This window comes from Lactuca virosa, chromosome 8, assembly GCF_052849685.1.
Source record: "Lactuca virosa cultivar CGN04683 chromosome 8, Lactuca_virosa_CGN04683_v6, whole genome shotgun sequence".
Taxonomy (NCBI): Eukaryota; Viridiplantae; Streptophyta; class Magnoliopsida; order Asterales; family Asteraceae; genus Lactuca; species Lactuca virosa.
Window position 1 is genome coordinate 119,747,397 of NC_136433.1, and position 19,268 is coordinate 119,766,664.

The 19,268-nt window shown below is 36.2% G+C and overlaps 1 long non-coding RNA gene across 1 annotated transcript; it reads left to right on the forward strand.

Annotated features, from left to right (window-relative positions):
- The first annotated feature begins 555 nt into the window (after nucleotides 1-555).
- On the forward strand, nucleotides 556-1,768 carry LOC145128498 (uncharacterized). The gene is made up of 2 exons (XR_013716940.1): nucleotides 556-1,198; nucleotides 1,298-1,768. It is a non-coding gene; the product is annotated as an uncharacterized LOC145128498 (long non-coding RNA).
- Nucleotides 1,769-19,268: the final 17,500 nt, after the last annotated feature.

A 19,268-nucleotide genomic window follows, 5' to 3' on the forward strand; every position in this document is an offset into this window, starting at 1 on the left:
AGCATTCTACTATAGCTTATGCGATTTATTGAAGATTTATACATTTTAGATTTGCTATTTCATAAGCGTTTGACTAATATCGAAATATGATGCTATTTTAACGTATACAATTTGTAAATCAACAAAACTTAATTAGAGACGCATGTATTATCTCCCAAATATTAAAACTATAAAAGATGGGCCGTAGAAACTCACATTCGATGCGTGATCTCGATCGATTGATTTTGGTGAAGCTTCACGTGAGAAACCACATCTTGACGTCTTTTTGAGTTATAATAAAGTCTGGGATTACTTTTATAATATTTTAAGTCAAATGGACTTGTTTTTGAAATACTTTATATTTAAAAGAAAGGGCTGTTTTGTAATTTATTTTACACAAGGGACTAGTTTTATAATAAATTATATCCAAAAGGGCCATTTTTAAAATGTTTAAATCCAGTGGGATCTGTTTTGAAAATATTTCTATCAAGGGCTCATTTTAATTTAAAACTGCATTTGAAAAGGACTGTTTTTGCCAACTTCACTAAATGTACAAAAGAAAAAGGGGAACCAGGTCTCCATCCTCAATTGATCGGGAACGGAAGAGGCAACGAAACAGTGGGAAATGAGGGTTCAATCTCCGGCGATGATCGAGTGAGTCGCAGGTAGGGGCGCCAGCCGATGGCGATCGCCGGCGTCTTCTTCCTCTTCTGGTTCGATTGGTAGCAAACATAAAAAGGGGAAAGATTGGGGTTTCTGTGGTGGTGCTCGACGAATCAAAGGGAAGGGCTGCGAAGATCGATTGAAGGAGATGGCGAGTTTGCTTCCCTACGAATCCTTCTCGTTCCTAGCAACTCGTCACCGGCAGCAATCCGTCAGAAGAATATTGGTAGAAATCGAACAGGGGTCTTCAATCGATCCAGATAAAAAAATGAGAACTGAGACAGCAAGAGGGGAGACGGTAGTGGCGAACCGGAAAAGCACCTCGGGTGCTCTACTCTCTCAAGAAAGAAGAAAAGGAGGGTGCGAGGGGCTGCTGCCTCTCGTGCTTGTATCAGAAGAAGAAGAAAAACACACACTTGAGTGTGTGTGTTTATGGCAGAAATCAGTAGGAGAAGAAGGATTGTAGCAGCAATATTTCAGGGGGTGTTTGGTTGTGCTTGACGGGAACAAGTGGAGAGGAGGAGGGGGAAGGCTGCCATGGCCAGCAGCGTCACAGGTTCCTTCTTCTTTTTCTTTTTATTTTGACTGTAAATCAATGGAGCTTGATCAACAGGTTTAGATGGGTGATTGGGTTTGTTAAACTCGACATATGCAGGTAGAAGGAAACTGGATTGAAGGAGGGTAGCAGTGATTCAGAGGGTGTTTTGGATTGTTGTATTTGACAGGAAGAAGGAAAAATATGGGCAGTTACTCTTTTCTTGGTGGTTCTTTTGTTTGAAATTGAAGAAGAGGCTGGGTTTGGGTGGTGCCTCATCGACCGGAGGGTGTTTTGGTGTGGTGGTCATCTGCAGAAGGGAAAAGGAGGAGGAAAGGGAGCTGCGGAGGTGATGGTAGCCACCGGTTCTTCTTCCCTTGCCGGTGGTATCCAAGAACGTGAGAGAGGGGCTCCAATTTGAGAGTTGTGTAAAAGTGTTTTAAAAAGAAAATCATAAAAATCAGATTTTTGCAAGTATGGTTGAAGGTTGCAAATGATTGTGTGTTTGTACACCAAAATCAGATTTCTTGGATATTTTGTGGAAAGTAAATTGTTGGGTTATAAATTTGTATAATATATTTTGTGTTAAAATTTCGGATTCTTGATTCTCGTGCAATGGATCGACTCCGTAATACTTTTATGAAATTGTCTGTCAATAGGCTTAATCGTGGTGATTCCACGGAATCTAATTCCGATGTACCAAACTCCGGAAATCAATGTTTAAAGTTTCGCGATTAATTGTTTCAGATTCGACAGATTTTTCGAATCTGATTTTCGTCTATGATTAAAAATGTGATAAAAATATAATAGAATAATATATTATAACCTAAATACGAAAACATGCTCAAAAGTGATTTTCGAGGTTCGTAGCTATTCCAAACGAAGCAGTGTGCGGTTTGTTTTAGAAAAATCAGATAAATACTGATTTTTATAACTTTAAAATGCGTAACTTTCTCATACGACCTCCGTTTTGAGCGTTATTTATATCCACGGAATTAGGAGAACATAAGCTATTCAAATTTATTATCCGTAACTTTGCAATATACATAATGCAAAAATTTTATTTTTAACGCCACAAATAGATTTAATTTTTGTTGATTTTTGATTCAATAGTAAAAGATAGGCGGCTTAAGCAGTTTGGGATGTTCTAAAAGGAATTATAAATATAATATATTTATTATACATTATAAACATAAAATTACGCACAATTGGTCATTAATACTTAGCGGTTCGCGATGGCTTGGCCGCCGAACTTTGACCAATTTTTACCAATTGTTACACTTCCGAACCAGGCCAAGGCTGATTGCTTCATATCATATAATTCCTTCTTCAGTTTACACACATTTCCACTACTTTTGACTCTAGAAGGAGGATCCATGTATACTTCTTCTTCTAAGTATTCGTTCAAGAAGGTGTTTTTTACATCAAATTGATTTAGAAGCAAATCTTGGTTGGCTGTAATCGAGATTAAGATTCAGATTGTGTTTCTCTCGGCTATAGGGGCAAACGTGTCTCCATAATTGATCCCATATTTTTGTGTATATCTCGTGGCCACGAGTCTTACCTTGTATCGATCTATGTTTTCTTTTGAATCTAGTTTCATCGTATATCCACCTGCATCCAATGGTTTTTTTTCTAAGAGTAAGTCTCACAAGCTGCCAGGTTTGATTCTTTTGTAGCACCTCCATTTCTTCGTTCATGGATTTCTTCCATTTTTCATCTTTCATAGCCTCCCGTACATCATTTGGTATTGATACAATGTACAATTTATCAACTAGTAGCGCATGTGGAGGCACTAGGCGGTGATGTGATACATAATTTGTGATTGGATACTTCGTCTTTGCCTTCAGGTCTAGTTAGTACTGTTTCTTTAGAACACCTCAGTTGCTTTTGGAAGGATGTCTAGCTTGGGATGTGTCATTCGTTTCCTACAAGACAAAACCAGATGTGGTATCTAGAATGTTAGTATTATTAGTCGAACTATTAGCTATGCCAGGTTGACCAATAGTGATAGACTTAGTTTCATCGGCATTCTCGGCTTCAGCGGTTGTTGTATTATCTCGATTATCTTATTCTTCAACTTTAGTATCGTAATTACCCTCGTCAGGGGTGTTCTCGAAGGTGGCATGTTCGGTTGTTTCGTGTACAGTTGTCGCGTTCTCGTTGATATGGAGATCCAAATCAAGGATAGATTTCTTTCGTTGGTACTGTGGGTTCACTTCATCTTGTTTCTCCCCCTAAAGAGGACTCGGATCTCCAAAATATTGAACGGTCTCGTGAAAGGATACATCACGTGTCACATACATTTTTTCCATGATTGGCTCATAGCATCGATACCCCTTTTTTATTTTGCATACCCCAAAAAATGCATATGATCTCCCTTGGCTCTAATTTCCTATGTTCTGATGAACATATGTCGCACACTCAAAAATTATTGGTTCGAGTCCGTAATTTATCATCATGTTTACCGATTCATGTAGCTTTTGATATGAGGTTTTGAAATCTATCACCCGTGAGGAAGTTCTATTCATGAGGTATACAACGAATCGAACTGCTTCACCCCAAAATCTTCATGGAACATTCATGTCAAATAGGGAGGCCCATACTATTTCAAGAATCTGTCAGTTTTGTCTTTCTGCTAACCCATTTTGTTGAGGTGTTCATGTACACGAAGTTTGTTGTCGAATGGAGTTTTTTTTACAAAAAATTGCATTTTGTGGTTGATATATTCCCCGCCATTATCAGATTGTAATATTTGAATTTCCTTTCAGTACTGAGATTTGATGATGTGGTGTAATTCCTTGAATGCATAGTGTACTTCTCCCTTGTTTTTCAGAAGTGAGATCAAATCATTCGATTTCATTCATCAACAAAGGTTACAAAATACCATGCACCACTAGGCGTGGAAATCTGAGCCAAACCCTGTTAAGGCATAAAGTGACCCTCGATAGCTGAAGTGTGTGAGCAGTGACGAGTATATATAGGCCCAAGGTGGGCCATTTGACCGGCCCACCTAACTTATTTCCTTTTATAACAAACAATATATACAAAATATATGTGACCTACCTTAAATTTTATGAGTAAACCACTTTGGTAAAAATATTGAGATAAATTTAGACTTTTTTTTGCCTATATTTTATATTTAGTAACACAAATACTTAGTTCACTTAAAATATTATCTATTAAGAAATAACTCAATACAACTTAAAATTAGATAATAATAAAAAAGCAAAATCGTGAATATTGATTCATCATTCAAGCGTCGGCCCTCAACATTACGCACGAACGAAGACGTAAGTAGCAAAAAATAACTTTAACTCTTCATGGTCGCCATCCTCGTGCACTATCGATCCGACCCGCTAATAATATTTTTTTTACTCTTTCATATTATTGATTTAATTTAAATAGTAAACCACGTGAGTTTCTGTTCTAGGATCGCCACTGTATATGAGCCATACTGAAGACCTAATGAGAAGGAGTCGACCGAAGAATAAATATTGCTTAGTTGTCTTTACATAGATAGTACAATGATTAGCTTTATGCTTTATGCTTTATGCTTTATGCTGACATTTCTTGTAAGACTATCCAAATCAGTCATAGGCATGGGAATTATGGCCGCCTTAGCTACTCTTATTTTATATTTTATCATTGCTGTTTTGCTATTTAAATAGATGATCATGTTGATCAGTCTAAACACACCTTCACTTCCATTATCCTTCATATGTGTATTAGAAATATTGAAATATAGAAAAATAAGTTATTTTGCATTAATTATAGTCTATTAAGAGTGATGCAAAATTGTGACATCCCCATTTTCACGGCCAGAAAAGACCGATTTTGTTTATGCTTTATAAAAATTAGAGTACTTCTTCTGATAAAAATGTTGCGGAATTTGTTCCCAGTAAAACATGATAAATACGTTATCAAAGCATTTCCGAAGAAATGTATTTTTATTCATTTTAAAACATTTGGGATGTCATCGTCAATACAGAAACATAAGCGTAAACAGAACTTACATTCATTATCACTAGTGATCTACACCTCTTTAATCTCTCAGTGTAATGTAACTTCATATCGACACCTGTGATAGAAATAAGTTGGAGTGGGTCAGGTTGGGAAACCTGGTGAGTACATAGGGTTTTCAACCCACAATAATATAATTATTATGTTTAAACATCAAACAATCAACCCAATTACCCATCCCCATTATCTTCTTTACTCTTAAGGATCTACCCTAAGAATCAACTACTCCTCGTTCATTCATTCCTAAGGATCGTCCTAAGGAATCGGCACGAAGTCCATCGTCACCGGGATTTAGGCACTAATTCTGCATAGTCGCCAGGATTTATACAACATGCACTAAGTCTGCATAGTCGCCAGGGTTTAGGCACTAAGTCTGCATAGTCGCCAGGGTTTATACAACATGCACTAAGTACGCATAGTCGCCAAGGTTTTGGCACCAAGTCTGCATGATCGCCAAGGTTTAGGCACCAAGTCTGCATGATCGTCAGGGTTTAGAGTACACTGGGTGAACACATCGTTCACAACACCTACAGGTTGCGAGTCTGCTAGTGTTCCACTGGACTGTCTATAATAGTCCGTGGTTGTCATCCATACTCTGCTAGATGATGGGGCCATCATTTGGGAAAGGCTTCTCACATCGTCCACCTCTCACATTCACCTCGTGGTCTATAACACCTCTCAACTCATCATCCAACTCATATTCCATCTATTACATCTACCCATATTTTACCCAACATATTATCGTAGATATATATATATATATATATATATATATATATATATATATATATATATATATATATATATAGTTTAAATCATTTAAAACATGTATAAAATCGTTCATCCAGCATGGACAGCAAGTACTCAGATAATATGCACACATAGCACGTAGTTTATATAAAATACTTCATATCTATGTGTAAGATGAAAGTAACTATGCACTCACTTGAAAAGGTGGTGATTCCGAACTCAGACAGCGCTTCGCTTCTTAAAAAAAATAATTTCATTCGAAGAAACCTAGTATTATTACCACTAGAGTTTAGTCTATTATTCGCCGAGACTAATTAATAGTCTAGCTATTATTACTATTATATAAGCGTTAAACAATACTTATATAACCTATAATAATAGCTCAAGTACTTATTATAAGTTCCTAATAACGTTACTATAATTAAATAAAAGCTATATATTAAAAATAGCGTAGGCGTAGCTCACTTACAACAGGTTTTATAGAAAACCGGGCTTTGCTTGGAGCAGCGTTCCCGAGCCGAAAAGCTCTTCTTCTCGGAGCCGTCGAGCACTCCGGGGGTTCCGCCTCGTGCTAGGGAGGTTCCCTAGGCTTTTCGGGGGGTTTCGGGGCTAGAGAGAGGTTCTAGAGAGAGAGAGAGTAAAGAGAAGAAAGAATGGGAAATGTGTGAAGAAAATGAGGGTGGGAGAGGTTCTATTTATAGGGTGAAAAATGGCTGAACTTGGTGCCACATGTCACCATCTAGTGGCAAGACTTGGGGAGAAAGCAATGGCCAAGATTGTGCCACATCACCCATTTTCGCACAGCACACTTCCGACTTCTAAAATCCGTAACTTTCACATACGACTTCCGTGTTTGACGTTCTTTATATCCACGCGTAGGTAAAAATAAGATCTACAACTTTCATTTTGACTCCGTCGGCTAATTCTCGACCGATCTTAAATTTAACAGTACGAGGATATTATATTGTTAAATGTCCGCGTAAAATTCATAACTTCTACATAGGGACTCTGTTTTCGTCTGTCTTTTTACCGTTGAGTTCCTATTAATGAGATCCTCAATTCTCATTTAGGTCGCGTAGGCCAAAAACCGCTCGATCTAAAATTCGAGTTTCGGGTTGTGCACTGCTAAGCCAAATCTTAGAAAATTCATAACTTCCTCATACGAAGTCAGATTTGGGCGTTCTTTTTTTGTATGTTCTCGGTTTAACGTATACTACAACTTTTGTTTAGATTTCTAAGGCTAAAAAGTCCTCCATCGTAAATTCACTATTTACGTCTCCCGGTGACGTGCCAGTTTTGCCATAAAACTTCGACGGACCATAACTACTTCGTTATCTCGGATTTCAACGTTCTTTATATGTACGGAACCCTTGAGACGTATTCTACAACTTGTTAAGATTATTTATTCTAAATAATATTTTGTCAAAAAGTCGTTTTCAACCCCTATTATCTCTAAATTGACTAGCTCGGATCTACGGACGTTACAAAAATCAAGTGATCAAGTATCCAAAATTGAGCCACTGATGCACCACTAAACTTTTGTGGACCAAATACACGTATTTTTTACAACCACATTAACCATTTTTGTAATTTTATCTACAAAATACTATATTTCAATTTCAATCTAATTCTTGTAATTTTATCTACAAAATACTATATTTCAATTTCAATCTAATTCCTACGAATCAAACATGGATCATTGATACCCCATTAAATCTTTTTGAACTGAAACCACATATTTTTGACATCCACATGTAAATTTTTACAATTTTGTCTACAAAATATTATATTTCAATTTCAATCTAATTCCTATGAATCAAACATGATAAATCTAAGGGGGTGTTTGAGAGTGCTTTTTAATCTCAAAGTACTTTTGGCAAAAGTTCTTATTGAGTTATAGGTTTTTGGAAAAAGAGTTAAAAAGTGTAAGAGTTAGTTTTTGTGGTAACAAAAAAATAAAAAAATCAATAAGTTTGTTTTAAAAAAATCAATTAGTTTGTTTTAAAACATGGATCATTGATACCCCATCACTACCCACCACCACCCGCCACCATCACCCATCACTACCCACCGTTCGCCACTACCATCACCACCAACCACCACCCACCACTCATCACTACCCAACACCCACCACCACCACCACCACCTGCCACCACCATCACCACCCAACCACCACCACCTGCCACCACCACCCACTTCCACCACCCATCACCATCGCGTGCCACCACCACCCACAACCACTACCTACCACCCATCACTACCCACCACCCATCACCACTCACCACCACCCACAACCCCCACCATAACCACCACACACGACCACCACCACCACCAACCACCACCACCACCCGCCACCACCACCCATCACTACCCACCACCACTAACTACCACCCACCACCCATCATTATCCACCACCCACTACCACCAGCCACCACCACCACCCAACACCCACCCACCACAACCATCACCACCACCACCCCCACCTACAAAGATTTGTTATTTTGTTTTTGATTCATTAGGTTTTCTCTTGTATATAATCACATGTGATTATATGTATCGAGTCACATGTGATTATATGTATCGAATCAAATATGATTTATATGTTATTAAATACATATAATCACATGTGATTAAATACATGTGAAAAACTACTGAATCAAGAATGCAAAAATGAATATTGTCCACGTAAATCATATGTGATTAAATACATATAACTACATGTGATTATATGTATTTAATAAAATATTATTTACGTGGGCCGTATTTATTTTCGTGTTTTTGGCATCGTGTATTAAATCACATGTGATTATATGTATTTAATCACATATAATTTATATGGACAATATTTTTTTCACGTGTTGATTTAATAGTTGTTCTTGTGTATTTAATCACATGTGATTATATATTTAATCACATATGATTCGTGTGAAAAATATTTATTCTTGCGTCGATTCAATAATTGTTCTAATATTTTTAATCACATGTGATTATATGTATTTAATCACATATGATTTATGTGGACAATATTCATTATTTCTTTCTCAATTCAATAGTTGTACTCATGTACTTAATCACATGTGATTATATGTATCAAATCACATATGATTTATATTGCTAATATTCATGAGTCAATATTTGTTCTTATGTATTTAATCATATGTGATTGTATGTATTAATCACATATGATTAATGTGGAAAAAGAAAATCTATTTAATTAAAAACGCGAAAATGAATCTTGTGTACAGAAATCATATGTGATTAAATGTACAAGAACAACTATTGAACAAGAATGTGAAAATAAATATTGTCCATATAAATCATATCTAATTAGATAGATATAATCTCATGTAATTAAGCACACGAGAATAACAACTGAATCGAGAACGCGAAAATAAATATTTTCCACATAAGTTCTACGTGATTAGATACATATAATCACATGTGATTATATGCATTTAATCACGTATGATACATGTGGACAATATTTATCTTTGTGTTCTCGATTCAATAGTTCTTCTTGTGTATATAATCATATGTGATTATATGTATCTAATCACATATGATTTAGATAGACATCATTATTTTTTGTCCGTATAAATCATATGTGATTAGATAGATATAATCACATATGATTATATGTATTTAATCACATATGATTACAATGGACAAAGAACAATTATTGAATCGAGAATGTGACAATAAATCTCATCCACATAAATCATATATGATTGGATACATATAATCACATGTGATTATATGTATTTAATCAGATATGATTTATGTATACAATATTTATTATTGCGGTTTCGACTGAATAATTGTTTTTGTGTAATTAATCACATGTGATTATATGTATATAATCATATATGATTTGAGGTGGACAAGATGCATTTTTTCCTTCTCGATTCAATAGTTGTGCTCATGTACTTAATCACATACGATTATACATATAATCACATGTGATAAAATACATGAGAACAACTATTGAATTGTCAAAGCAAAAATGAATTATGCCCACATAAATCATATGTGATTAGATTCATAAAATCACATGTGATTATATGTATTTAATCATCTGTGATTAGATTCATATAATCACAAAGCAAAAATGAATTACCTCCACCACCTACACTGATGAGTCAATGAATCAAGTATTGAACGAATTAGAGAGTAAATTCAAAGTAAAATCAAAAGATTTGAACACCGATGTAAATATGATCTGTTTGGCTCTATTACGCTTTTGCAAATTTTACAGAGTACAATGAATATTCTGTAAAGACTTCGTTACCTAGACACTAGTAACCACTCCTATTTATAGAAGAGAAAAGCGTACAAAAAATATACTAAGGACTAAACATGAAGCTTCGAATATTATGCCCTAGTAAAATACATTATAAAAAATGTTCGAAGACCCTAAATACAAACTTCGACTATTACAACATTTCGACCCTTACAATCTCCCCCTTTGTAATCAAAGTCGAAGTCTTCAGTTTGTAAGTAGAGTAATGGAGTACAGCAAAACTCTTCGAACCTCAGTATACCAAGAAATAATTTTCTTCAATTCCTTCTTGTCTCCTTCATTATTCTTTTTGCAGTGGTTCATACGAATAATCAAGTTCGTATATTGAGATGTAGAATATCTCTCCACTTCGCTAGCTTGGAACAAAAACAGCTTCGCTTTTCCAGCTTTATCCATTCCAGCAAAAACAATTCCAAATGGATTTAAACATATTTCTCCATCAGCATATTTCTTTAACTCAGTCTGAGTCAACGAAGGAGCCATTGGAACTTTTACTTCCATTCCCTTTGCAGTAGCCAACTCCACATCAGTCAGTGCTAGGCACTCATAATAATTCTCAATGAAGATTTTGATGTGAGCAACTCCAAGTTTGAATTCCTCTGGATCTGTATTTTGTAGAAAAGAAAAGGATTTGTCTTTCAGAAGCAATGCCACTTGTATAAGGTCATACAAGTTCATCAGAGGAAAATCTGCAATAGTGAATTCGCATGTTTTTCCATTTGCCCTGGCCACAACATATTTAACATTTTAAACAATGTTTTCAAAGACCACATCCTTTTTCATGCTTATCACCTTCTTGATCTTGATCAATGACCATACATCCTCAGGGGCTTTGCCAAGTACTGCATGAAAACGAATTTTCATATGAGTTCCTTCATCTTTTTCTTTGAAATTCCCTTCAGCTTTGAACTGAGGCATGATGAACATCATCTCATTGATAGGGAAATCCAACTGGCATGCATCGGTGTTTGTAACCACATAACTCTGTTTTGGCTTCTTATCAAATGAGTACATGTGATTAAAGGCAACCAAGGCTTCGATTGTTTCATAGTTGTAATGTTTTGCTGGATCACCTTTATTCATGCCCTTCGGATCACCAGCCCTCAGAGTCATGATGCTTTGAATAAGCCTCATTTTCTCAAGTTCAGCTTCAGCTTCAGCCTTCTTTTCTTCTTTAGATTTTTCAACCAGAATTGATTTTCCTTTGTCTTTCGAAGCAGATTTTTCAGTTACGTCTTTTAGCTTCGAACCACTTCCACCAGATTCCAAAGGTTTACCAATTACAATTCCTTTCGAAATTGTTCTTGTAATTGGTAATGTTGTTACGATTGTTGAAGTCACTGGTTGAGCAGTCACAATTACTGGTTTTGTTGAAGGGATGCTAGATGGAAATACCTTGCCCACCACTTTCGCTTCTTCTTCTGTTGACTTCCTTTCTCCCCCTTGCACCCCTGTGAAAACAGGAGGGGCAGTAGTTGTGGGAAGAAGACTAGATATGCGAAATAGTGGAGCAAGTTGCTTGTTAAGTATGGCTTCGAACTGCACAAACTTCTGGGACAAAAATTCTGGAGTAATCAACTGTGACGAAACCGGTTTTGTTGAGATCTCCTTCAACTCCTTTAACAACTTGATCATACCTTCAAAATTTTCACTTTCAGACTTGGAGATTTGAGTTAGTTGAGGACTCAAACCTTCGTATAGCTTGACAAATCGAGTGACAACATCACAAATGATATCGACCTTCTGATTCAAGGACGCATAATCATGTTGAACAGATAAAATTTCCTTTTTCATGTCTTCATGAAGTTCGTGAATTTGGGAGTTAACATCCTCCCTTACTTTCTTGACTTCCTGAACAAAAAGAACATGTCGTTCTTTTGTTATGCTTCGCAGATCCTTAACTTCTCCCATAAAATCAGATCTGAGAGTTTTAACACGAAGCTCAGAATTCTGATCTGTATAATCAACCTTTTCTAAAATAACAGACTCTGAGGCTTTTATCATTCCAGAAACTTTGTTGATTACTCTTGATTCAAACATCTTGAGCATAGAATCAACCTCCAAACTTGAAATAGATGAACCTCCGCCAAGATCAGCTTGAGATTGAATGATGGAGTTCAACTTGTGATTAAGAATTTTGTATTGCTTCATTGTCATTAACATATTATCAGGAAATTCTTCTTCTTCATGATGAAACTCTTGGTCTTCGAATGTTCCACCAAACCCTTCATTATCAGTTTCAGTGGGTGAAGATGGTTTGGGTGTATCAGTGGATTGAGAGGAAAAAATGGAAGTAATTGGTTGATTGATGATATGTTCAAAGGTTGGTGAAACAGTGGTTGTTGTGAGAGGAATAGTAGATGTTGGTGTAACAAAAACCAATGATTCGAAAGGAGTAGAGATAATTGGACCTTGATCTGCATCTTTCGAACCACCTTCACCCATGTTGACATTTGCATCCGTATCAGATACGTGTGCAGGGATGCCTGAAGTTCGAACCTCCTCAAAAATTGACTTGGCAATCGAAACTTCGGGTGGTATGATAACAGTCTTCTCAGGAATTGAACTTGTAATGATAGAAGTGAACTCTGGAGTTTCTGGTATTCGTTCATCCTCTTCTGTAGACTCAGTAGATAAAACAATCTTTCGAGTCTTCTTCGTCTTCTTCTTTTTCGGTTGTGACAAGTGTTTGGCCATATCTTCTGCTGCTCTTTTCTTGGATCCGGGAGAGATAGGAACAGGTACCTCACGAATTAAAACTCCTTGGTGAGTAATTTGAGGCTTGCGAATCAACTTCTGTGATGGTGACTTTCGTTTGTGAGTGGATTTCATCTTGATTCTTCGAAACATCCCTGTTTTCGAAGGAATAATCACATTCTCTTGAGTCTCTTCCACTATTGGCTCAATCACTTGTGTTGCTTCAACTGTCACTGCAACATTTTCTGTCTTCTTCTTTGAAGATTTAGAGGATGTTGAACCCTTCGTTTTCTTTTCAGGTGAAGCAGGATCAGCTTTCTTCGACTTTTTGATCTTCTTTTCTTCGCGTGGCAACAAAATTCCCGTAGGAATAGAAGAATCAAATGTTTTCAGATATGCAATCAAAACAGGATTCGTAGGATCCACCCTTTTAAGCATTGCGTCTGGAATCCGAGCAACTTTTGGAAATTCATCATCATTGTCAACAACTTCCTTCGGAAAGTGATAAGATTGAAAAGTAACCTTCTCTTCTTCATTTGAAACCAAGATGCCTTCCTTGTTATCAAAATGTTGCAGAATAAGACTCCAGTACCTAGCACACGAAATGCCATGAACAACATTCGTATGTTCTACTCCTTTTTGGAATTCCTTACATAGCTGTGTAGAGTAGTCTGCTGGAAGATCATAGTATAAACCAGCCACCATGGCATAAACCTCCATCCTTCCTTTATCTAATCCAACTGTTCTTCCGGTTAAACAACGCAAAAATATTCCAAACAAAAAATTCCATACTTTTGGAAGACCAGACTTCTTAAAGTCACTTATCTTTGACAATGTGGGCTGATATCCCATTTCATTAAACATATGAATTATTTGGGAGAATTGAAATTCAACAAAAGGAGGTGTATTTGGAATGTCAAGAATCTGACAAAACGGTTTCTTGGAAAGCCTAACCTTTTTGTCATTGATAAGGTGAAAAGTAATCGAATCAGAGGCTTTGTTGTATGTGGCAGTAGATCCTGCTTGAGAAAGCCAGGATACCGGAACAGAAAAGGAATTGAACATTGCTTTGGATAAAACAGAGTGTTTTAAAGAAACTATAAGCATCTTGAATTCGTCTGGACATTGAGAAAGTTCACCATCCACATAATAATTGGTAGATTGAATCTTCATAACTGGTGCAGAAGAAGTATCTTCAGTAGAAGGATCGACATGAGCAGTAGTCGCCATTGTTAGGGTTTGAAAAAGATGAAGAACAAAGAATTTGGGAAGTTTTGAGTGTTGATCACATAAACGTATAAAGTACTCTTGAACCCCCTTTTATATGTAACCCTAAATGATTTGAATTTGAAGCGGGATGCATTTAATGAGATCCGACGTGGCACCTTGAAAATCGGACCTGTACAGCGGAAAGGTAGCCATGCGTCAAAAAGTGTCTGTCGCATCACCTGGAAAACCGGACAAAATACCATACGTCACGTATACACAGCCTGCCATTATCCCCTTAATAGAATTGTAACCGTTAGAACCCTTCGAATGGAGGCAAGGCTCTTTCACTTTTGGGATAAAAAGCGAAGTCATTTGCCAGATGTTCGAAATCATCAGCCTGAGTTGGTATTACTCAGAACCTCAAGGATTTCGTGTGTATAGTGTGCCAAAGAAAGTTTAGATAAGAAACAAAAAGTTTAGAAAATTTTGTGATGTCAAAAATTTAATTTGACACGAAGGCAGTTAAACCCCGGGCAAAGGTTGCTTCGTTAATCATCAAGAGAGATGAGCAACAGCTTGTGTATGTTCCCATGAATTACAATCGAATACTTTTTGATAAGTATCAAAGGGCTTCTTTTAAGAATGCTTCGTGGGTAGGTTCAAAATTTCGTTACATGTGAACCTAAACATAAGGTGATAAAGTGTAACAGAAATTACTTGTATGACCAGTGTAGTCAGTGACAAGTCGGCTTTGAAAAATTTTAACATGACTAGGACAGTCGAATGAAACTCACACGGAAATCATATTCATAAAAAATTTGTATACTGGATCTTGTTGGGTAACAAACATCGTGGGTTTCGAATGCTTGATCAAGACCACTCATTCGAAATGAATATGATTTGGAGTTTCGAACATTGGTACAGAAACAAAAGTTTCGTATATATCTGGAACAATGTTCCCCGTCAATTCCTTAGTTTGTAAGATTTTTGGGTTTCACTTCCATCACGGACTCATGATGTCAGATCATAAACACAGAGTTTTTATATATCTAAGTCTCGATGGGTTTGATCAGAGACCTCTCGGATATACGTCTTTGTGTGTGATCGTGTAAGAATGTTTTTGATGAAAAAGATTGGTGTAAGAAACGAAAAGTACCTCTGTTATGTTTTGGACCAAACAGGAAACTCTTAACTCATTGTGAGAAGAGTAAGGTAGCTCAGAGACTAATGTGAATATAAGCCTGATTGGGAAGAAATTTTCGTACGAAACATTTCATTAAGGCTTTCGTACACACACATTGAGTCATGGAGGCTTTGGACGACATGCAGCAGCATGCTTCTAGGGACAACCTAACTAATTCGAATAATGAAAAACATATTAATTCATACGAAAAATTTTACCTGACCCTAAAACTGCCTGCATTGTCCCCTCTGAATCATCATCATAATCTGCAACAAAAGTCTAAAAACAAAAATCTTTTTGAATTTTTGAGTTTTCGAAAATTTAAGGACAAAACAAAAGAAAATCTTTTTGAATTTTTGATTTTTCGAAAATTTAAAGACAAAACAAAAGAAAATCTTTTTTTTTTTAACAGACAAATATTTGGTATTCCTTGAAGAGTGACAAATGTACAAATTCGAAGCGTTCGAAGCGTTGACTATGAACAGTAACCATTAACTCAACGCTGAGAATAAGTGAAAATCATGCGAATTCGAAGCATTCGAAGCGTTGACCATGAACAGTAACCTCTGATTGCTGAATGACTTTGTGTTATCTTTTATTCAGCGCCTCTGATTCATTCTTTTTCGCCTATCATTCTTCTTTTTTGCATGGAACAGAATTGCCATCGATCATTCCAAGACCTTCTATTATTCGCATTAGAGATTTTTCATCCAAAGCTTTCGTGAATATATCAGCTAACTGATCAGTTGTTTTCACGAAATGTACTTCAATGTTTCCATCCTCCACGTGATCTTTAATGAAATGATAACGAAGAGCTATGTGTTTAGTCTTTGAATGCTGCACAGGATTATGACAAATTCTTATTGCACTTTGAGAATCACAATATAATGGGATCTTTTTCATATTAATTGCATAATCACGCAATTGACTTTGGATCCATATTATTTGCAAAGTGCAAGCAGCAGCAGCCACATATTCTGCTTCAGCTGTGGAAATTGACACACACGTTTGCTTTTTCGACTGCCAGCTGACTAATTTTCCATCAAGAAATTGACATCCTCCACTTGTGCTTTTTCGATCAAGATTACAACCACCCAAGTCTGCATCTGAGTATGCTTGAACGAAGAATCCAGTTTTCGAAGGATACCACAATCCTAATGAAATTGTGCCTTTAAGGTAACGAAAAATATTCTTCACTGCAGTAAGATGTGGTTCGCGTGGATTGGACTGATACCTAGCACAATTACACACAGAAAACATGATATCAGGTCTACTTGATGTTAGATAAAGTAATGAACCAATCATGCTCCTATACAACGTTATATCAACAGCAGGTTTGTCCAACGATGGTGTTAGCTTTATGCCTGTTGCCATTGGTACACGAAGCTTTGTGCTCTTTGTCAATCCAAACTTTTCTAACAGATTTTTCGTATATTTTTCCTGATTAATGAAAATCCCTTCTCTGTTTTGACGAATATTCAGTCCAAGGAAATTATTGATTTTTCCCATCATGCTCATTTCAAATTTGCTTTTCATCAATTCTTCGAATTCTCTAGACAAAGCAGGGTCAGTCGAGCCAAAAATAATATCATCAACATAAATTTGAACAAGCATTAGATGATTCCCCACTTTCTTTCGAAATAATGTGGGATCAACTGATCCTTGTTTAAATTTAGATTGTTTCAAAAATGATGTAAGTGTTGCATACCATGCTCTTGGTGCTTGTTTCAGACCATAAACTGCCTTATCTAAAATATAAACATGATTAGGATATTCTTCGTTAATAAAACCTGGGGGTTGTTCCACATAAACTGTTTCTTCAAGCTCTCCATTAAGAAATGCACATTTCACGTCCATTTGATAAACATCAAAATCTTTGTGAGCTGCATAAGCCAAAAATATACGAACCGCATCGAGTCTTGCGACAGGGGCAAAAGTTTCTTCATAGTCGATTCCTTCTTGTTGTGAATATCCTTTTACAACAAGTCTGGCTTTATTTCGAATAATGTTTCCATCTTTGTCGGTTTTATTTTTAAAAATCCATTTTAACCCGACAATCGAAACATTTTCAGGTTTAGGAATTAACCTCCAAACCTTGTTTCGTTCAAATTCAGACAACTCCGATTGCATTGCAACAACCCAATCTGAGTGTTCTATTGCATTCTTAATTGTTTTTGGTTTAATTTTAGAGATAAAAACATTAAACATGCAAAATTCTTGATGAGTATTCAATACCTCATTCTTTGCACGAATTTGAGCTCTTGTCAGAACTCCCTCTTGTAGATTCCCAATAACTTGATCCTTCGAATGGTCTCTTGTCCATTTTTCCATGGGTGGATATGCTGGATCAAATTCCAAAGGGGCATCTTTGTATATTTCATCATTGTCTGAGCTTGCATTCGAACAAGCATCATCAACATTATGCTCCCCCTCAACAACATGCTCCCCCTCAATCTCAGCATTCAATTGTTCTTTCTCCCCTTCGAAAGAGTGCTCTTCATCATCTAAAGTATTCGAATCCAATTGCTCCCCCTCCAGTGGACTATCACTCATAGTTTCACCTTCTTGAGGAGTCGATGGTGAATCATCAGTAAGTTTTGAAAATTCTGATATGTGATTGTCAGGAGCATGAACTTCAGCATCAAATGCATGATCTGAAATTCCAAAAATCAAATCATAATCAATATCATCCATTTGTATAGATTCAGTTTCAACTTGTGTTTCTTGTAAAATTGGATGATTCGTAAATCTATGCTCATTAGATTTAACATAATAATCATCGAATGTGAGATTGAACGTTTCTTCCACTTTTCGTGTTCGCTTATTTAACACTCGATATGCCACTGAATTGTGCGAATATCCAAGAAAAATTCCTTCATCAGCTTTTGCTTGGAACTTCGAAAGATGATCCTTGAGATTCATAATAAAACACCTACATCCGAAAACATGAAAAAACTTCACATTAGGTTTACGATTATTCAGAATTTCGTATGGTGTAATATTAAATCGACAATGAATGAATGATCTGTTTTGAGTAAAACATGCAGTTGAAACAGCTTCAGCCCATAGATATTGAGGTAAATTTGCATATGCCAACATGGTTCTTGTTGCTTCGCATAATGAGCGATTCCTTCGTTCCACAACACCATTTTGTTGTGGTGTATATAGTGATGAAAAATTATGCGTAATTCCTTTGTCCACCAAAAATGAATCAAGAACTTTGTTCTTAAATTCAGTTCCATGATCACTCTTGATTTTTCTAACAGTCTTCTTCAACATGGTTTCTATCTTTTTGATAAAGTCAATCATAATTTGTGCAACTTCAGATTTGAGCCTGAGAAAATAAACCCATGTAAATATGGAAAAATCGTCAACAATAACTAAAATGTACCGTTTATTGTTTAGAGTTGAAACAGTCGAAGGACCACACAAATCAATATGTATCAACTCAAGAGGTGCAACAACTTTCGAATCAATTGTGATTGGATGACCTTGTTTATGTTGCTTTCCAACTTCACAAGCTGCACATAAAGAATCATTGTCAAATTTAAGTATAGGTAAACCTCTTACCAGATCTTCTACCACAAGTTTATTTATGTTTCGAAAGTTGAGATGTGAAAGTCTTCTATGCCATAACCAGCTTAAATCAGATGTAGCTTTCGAAAGAAGACATACTGCTGGTTTGCCTATAATTGGATTGATGTCCAAAGTGAACATGTCACCTTTCCTTTTAGATTTCAGTAATATTTCGTTTGTGTTAACATTCGAAATAACACTTCCTTCTTGGTTGAAAAGAACTTGATTGCCAGTGCCCACAACAAGTTGAGAAACACTAATCAAGTTATGCTGAAGACCTTCAACATATGCAACACGATTCACTGTGAATTGTCCATTTGTGATTTTTCCATATCCCATGACTTGACACTTTT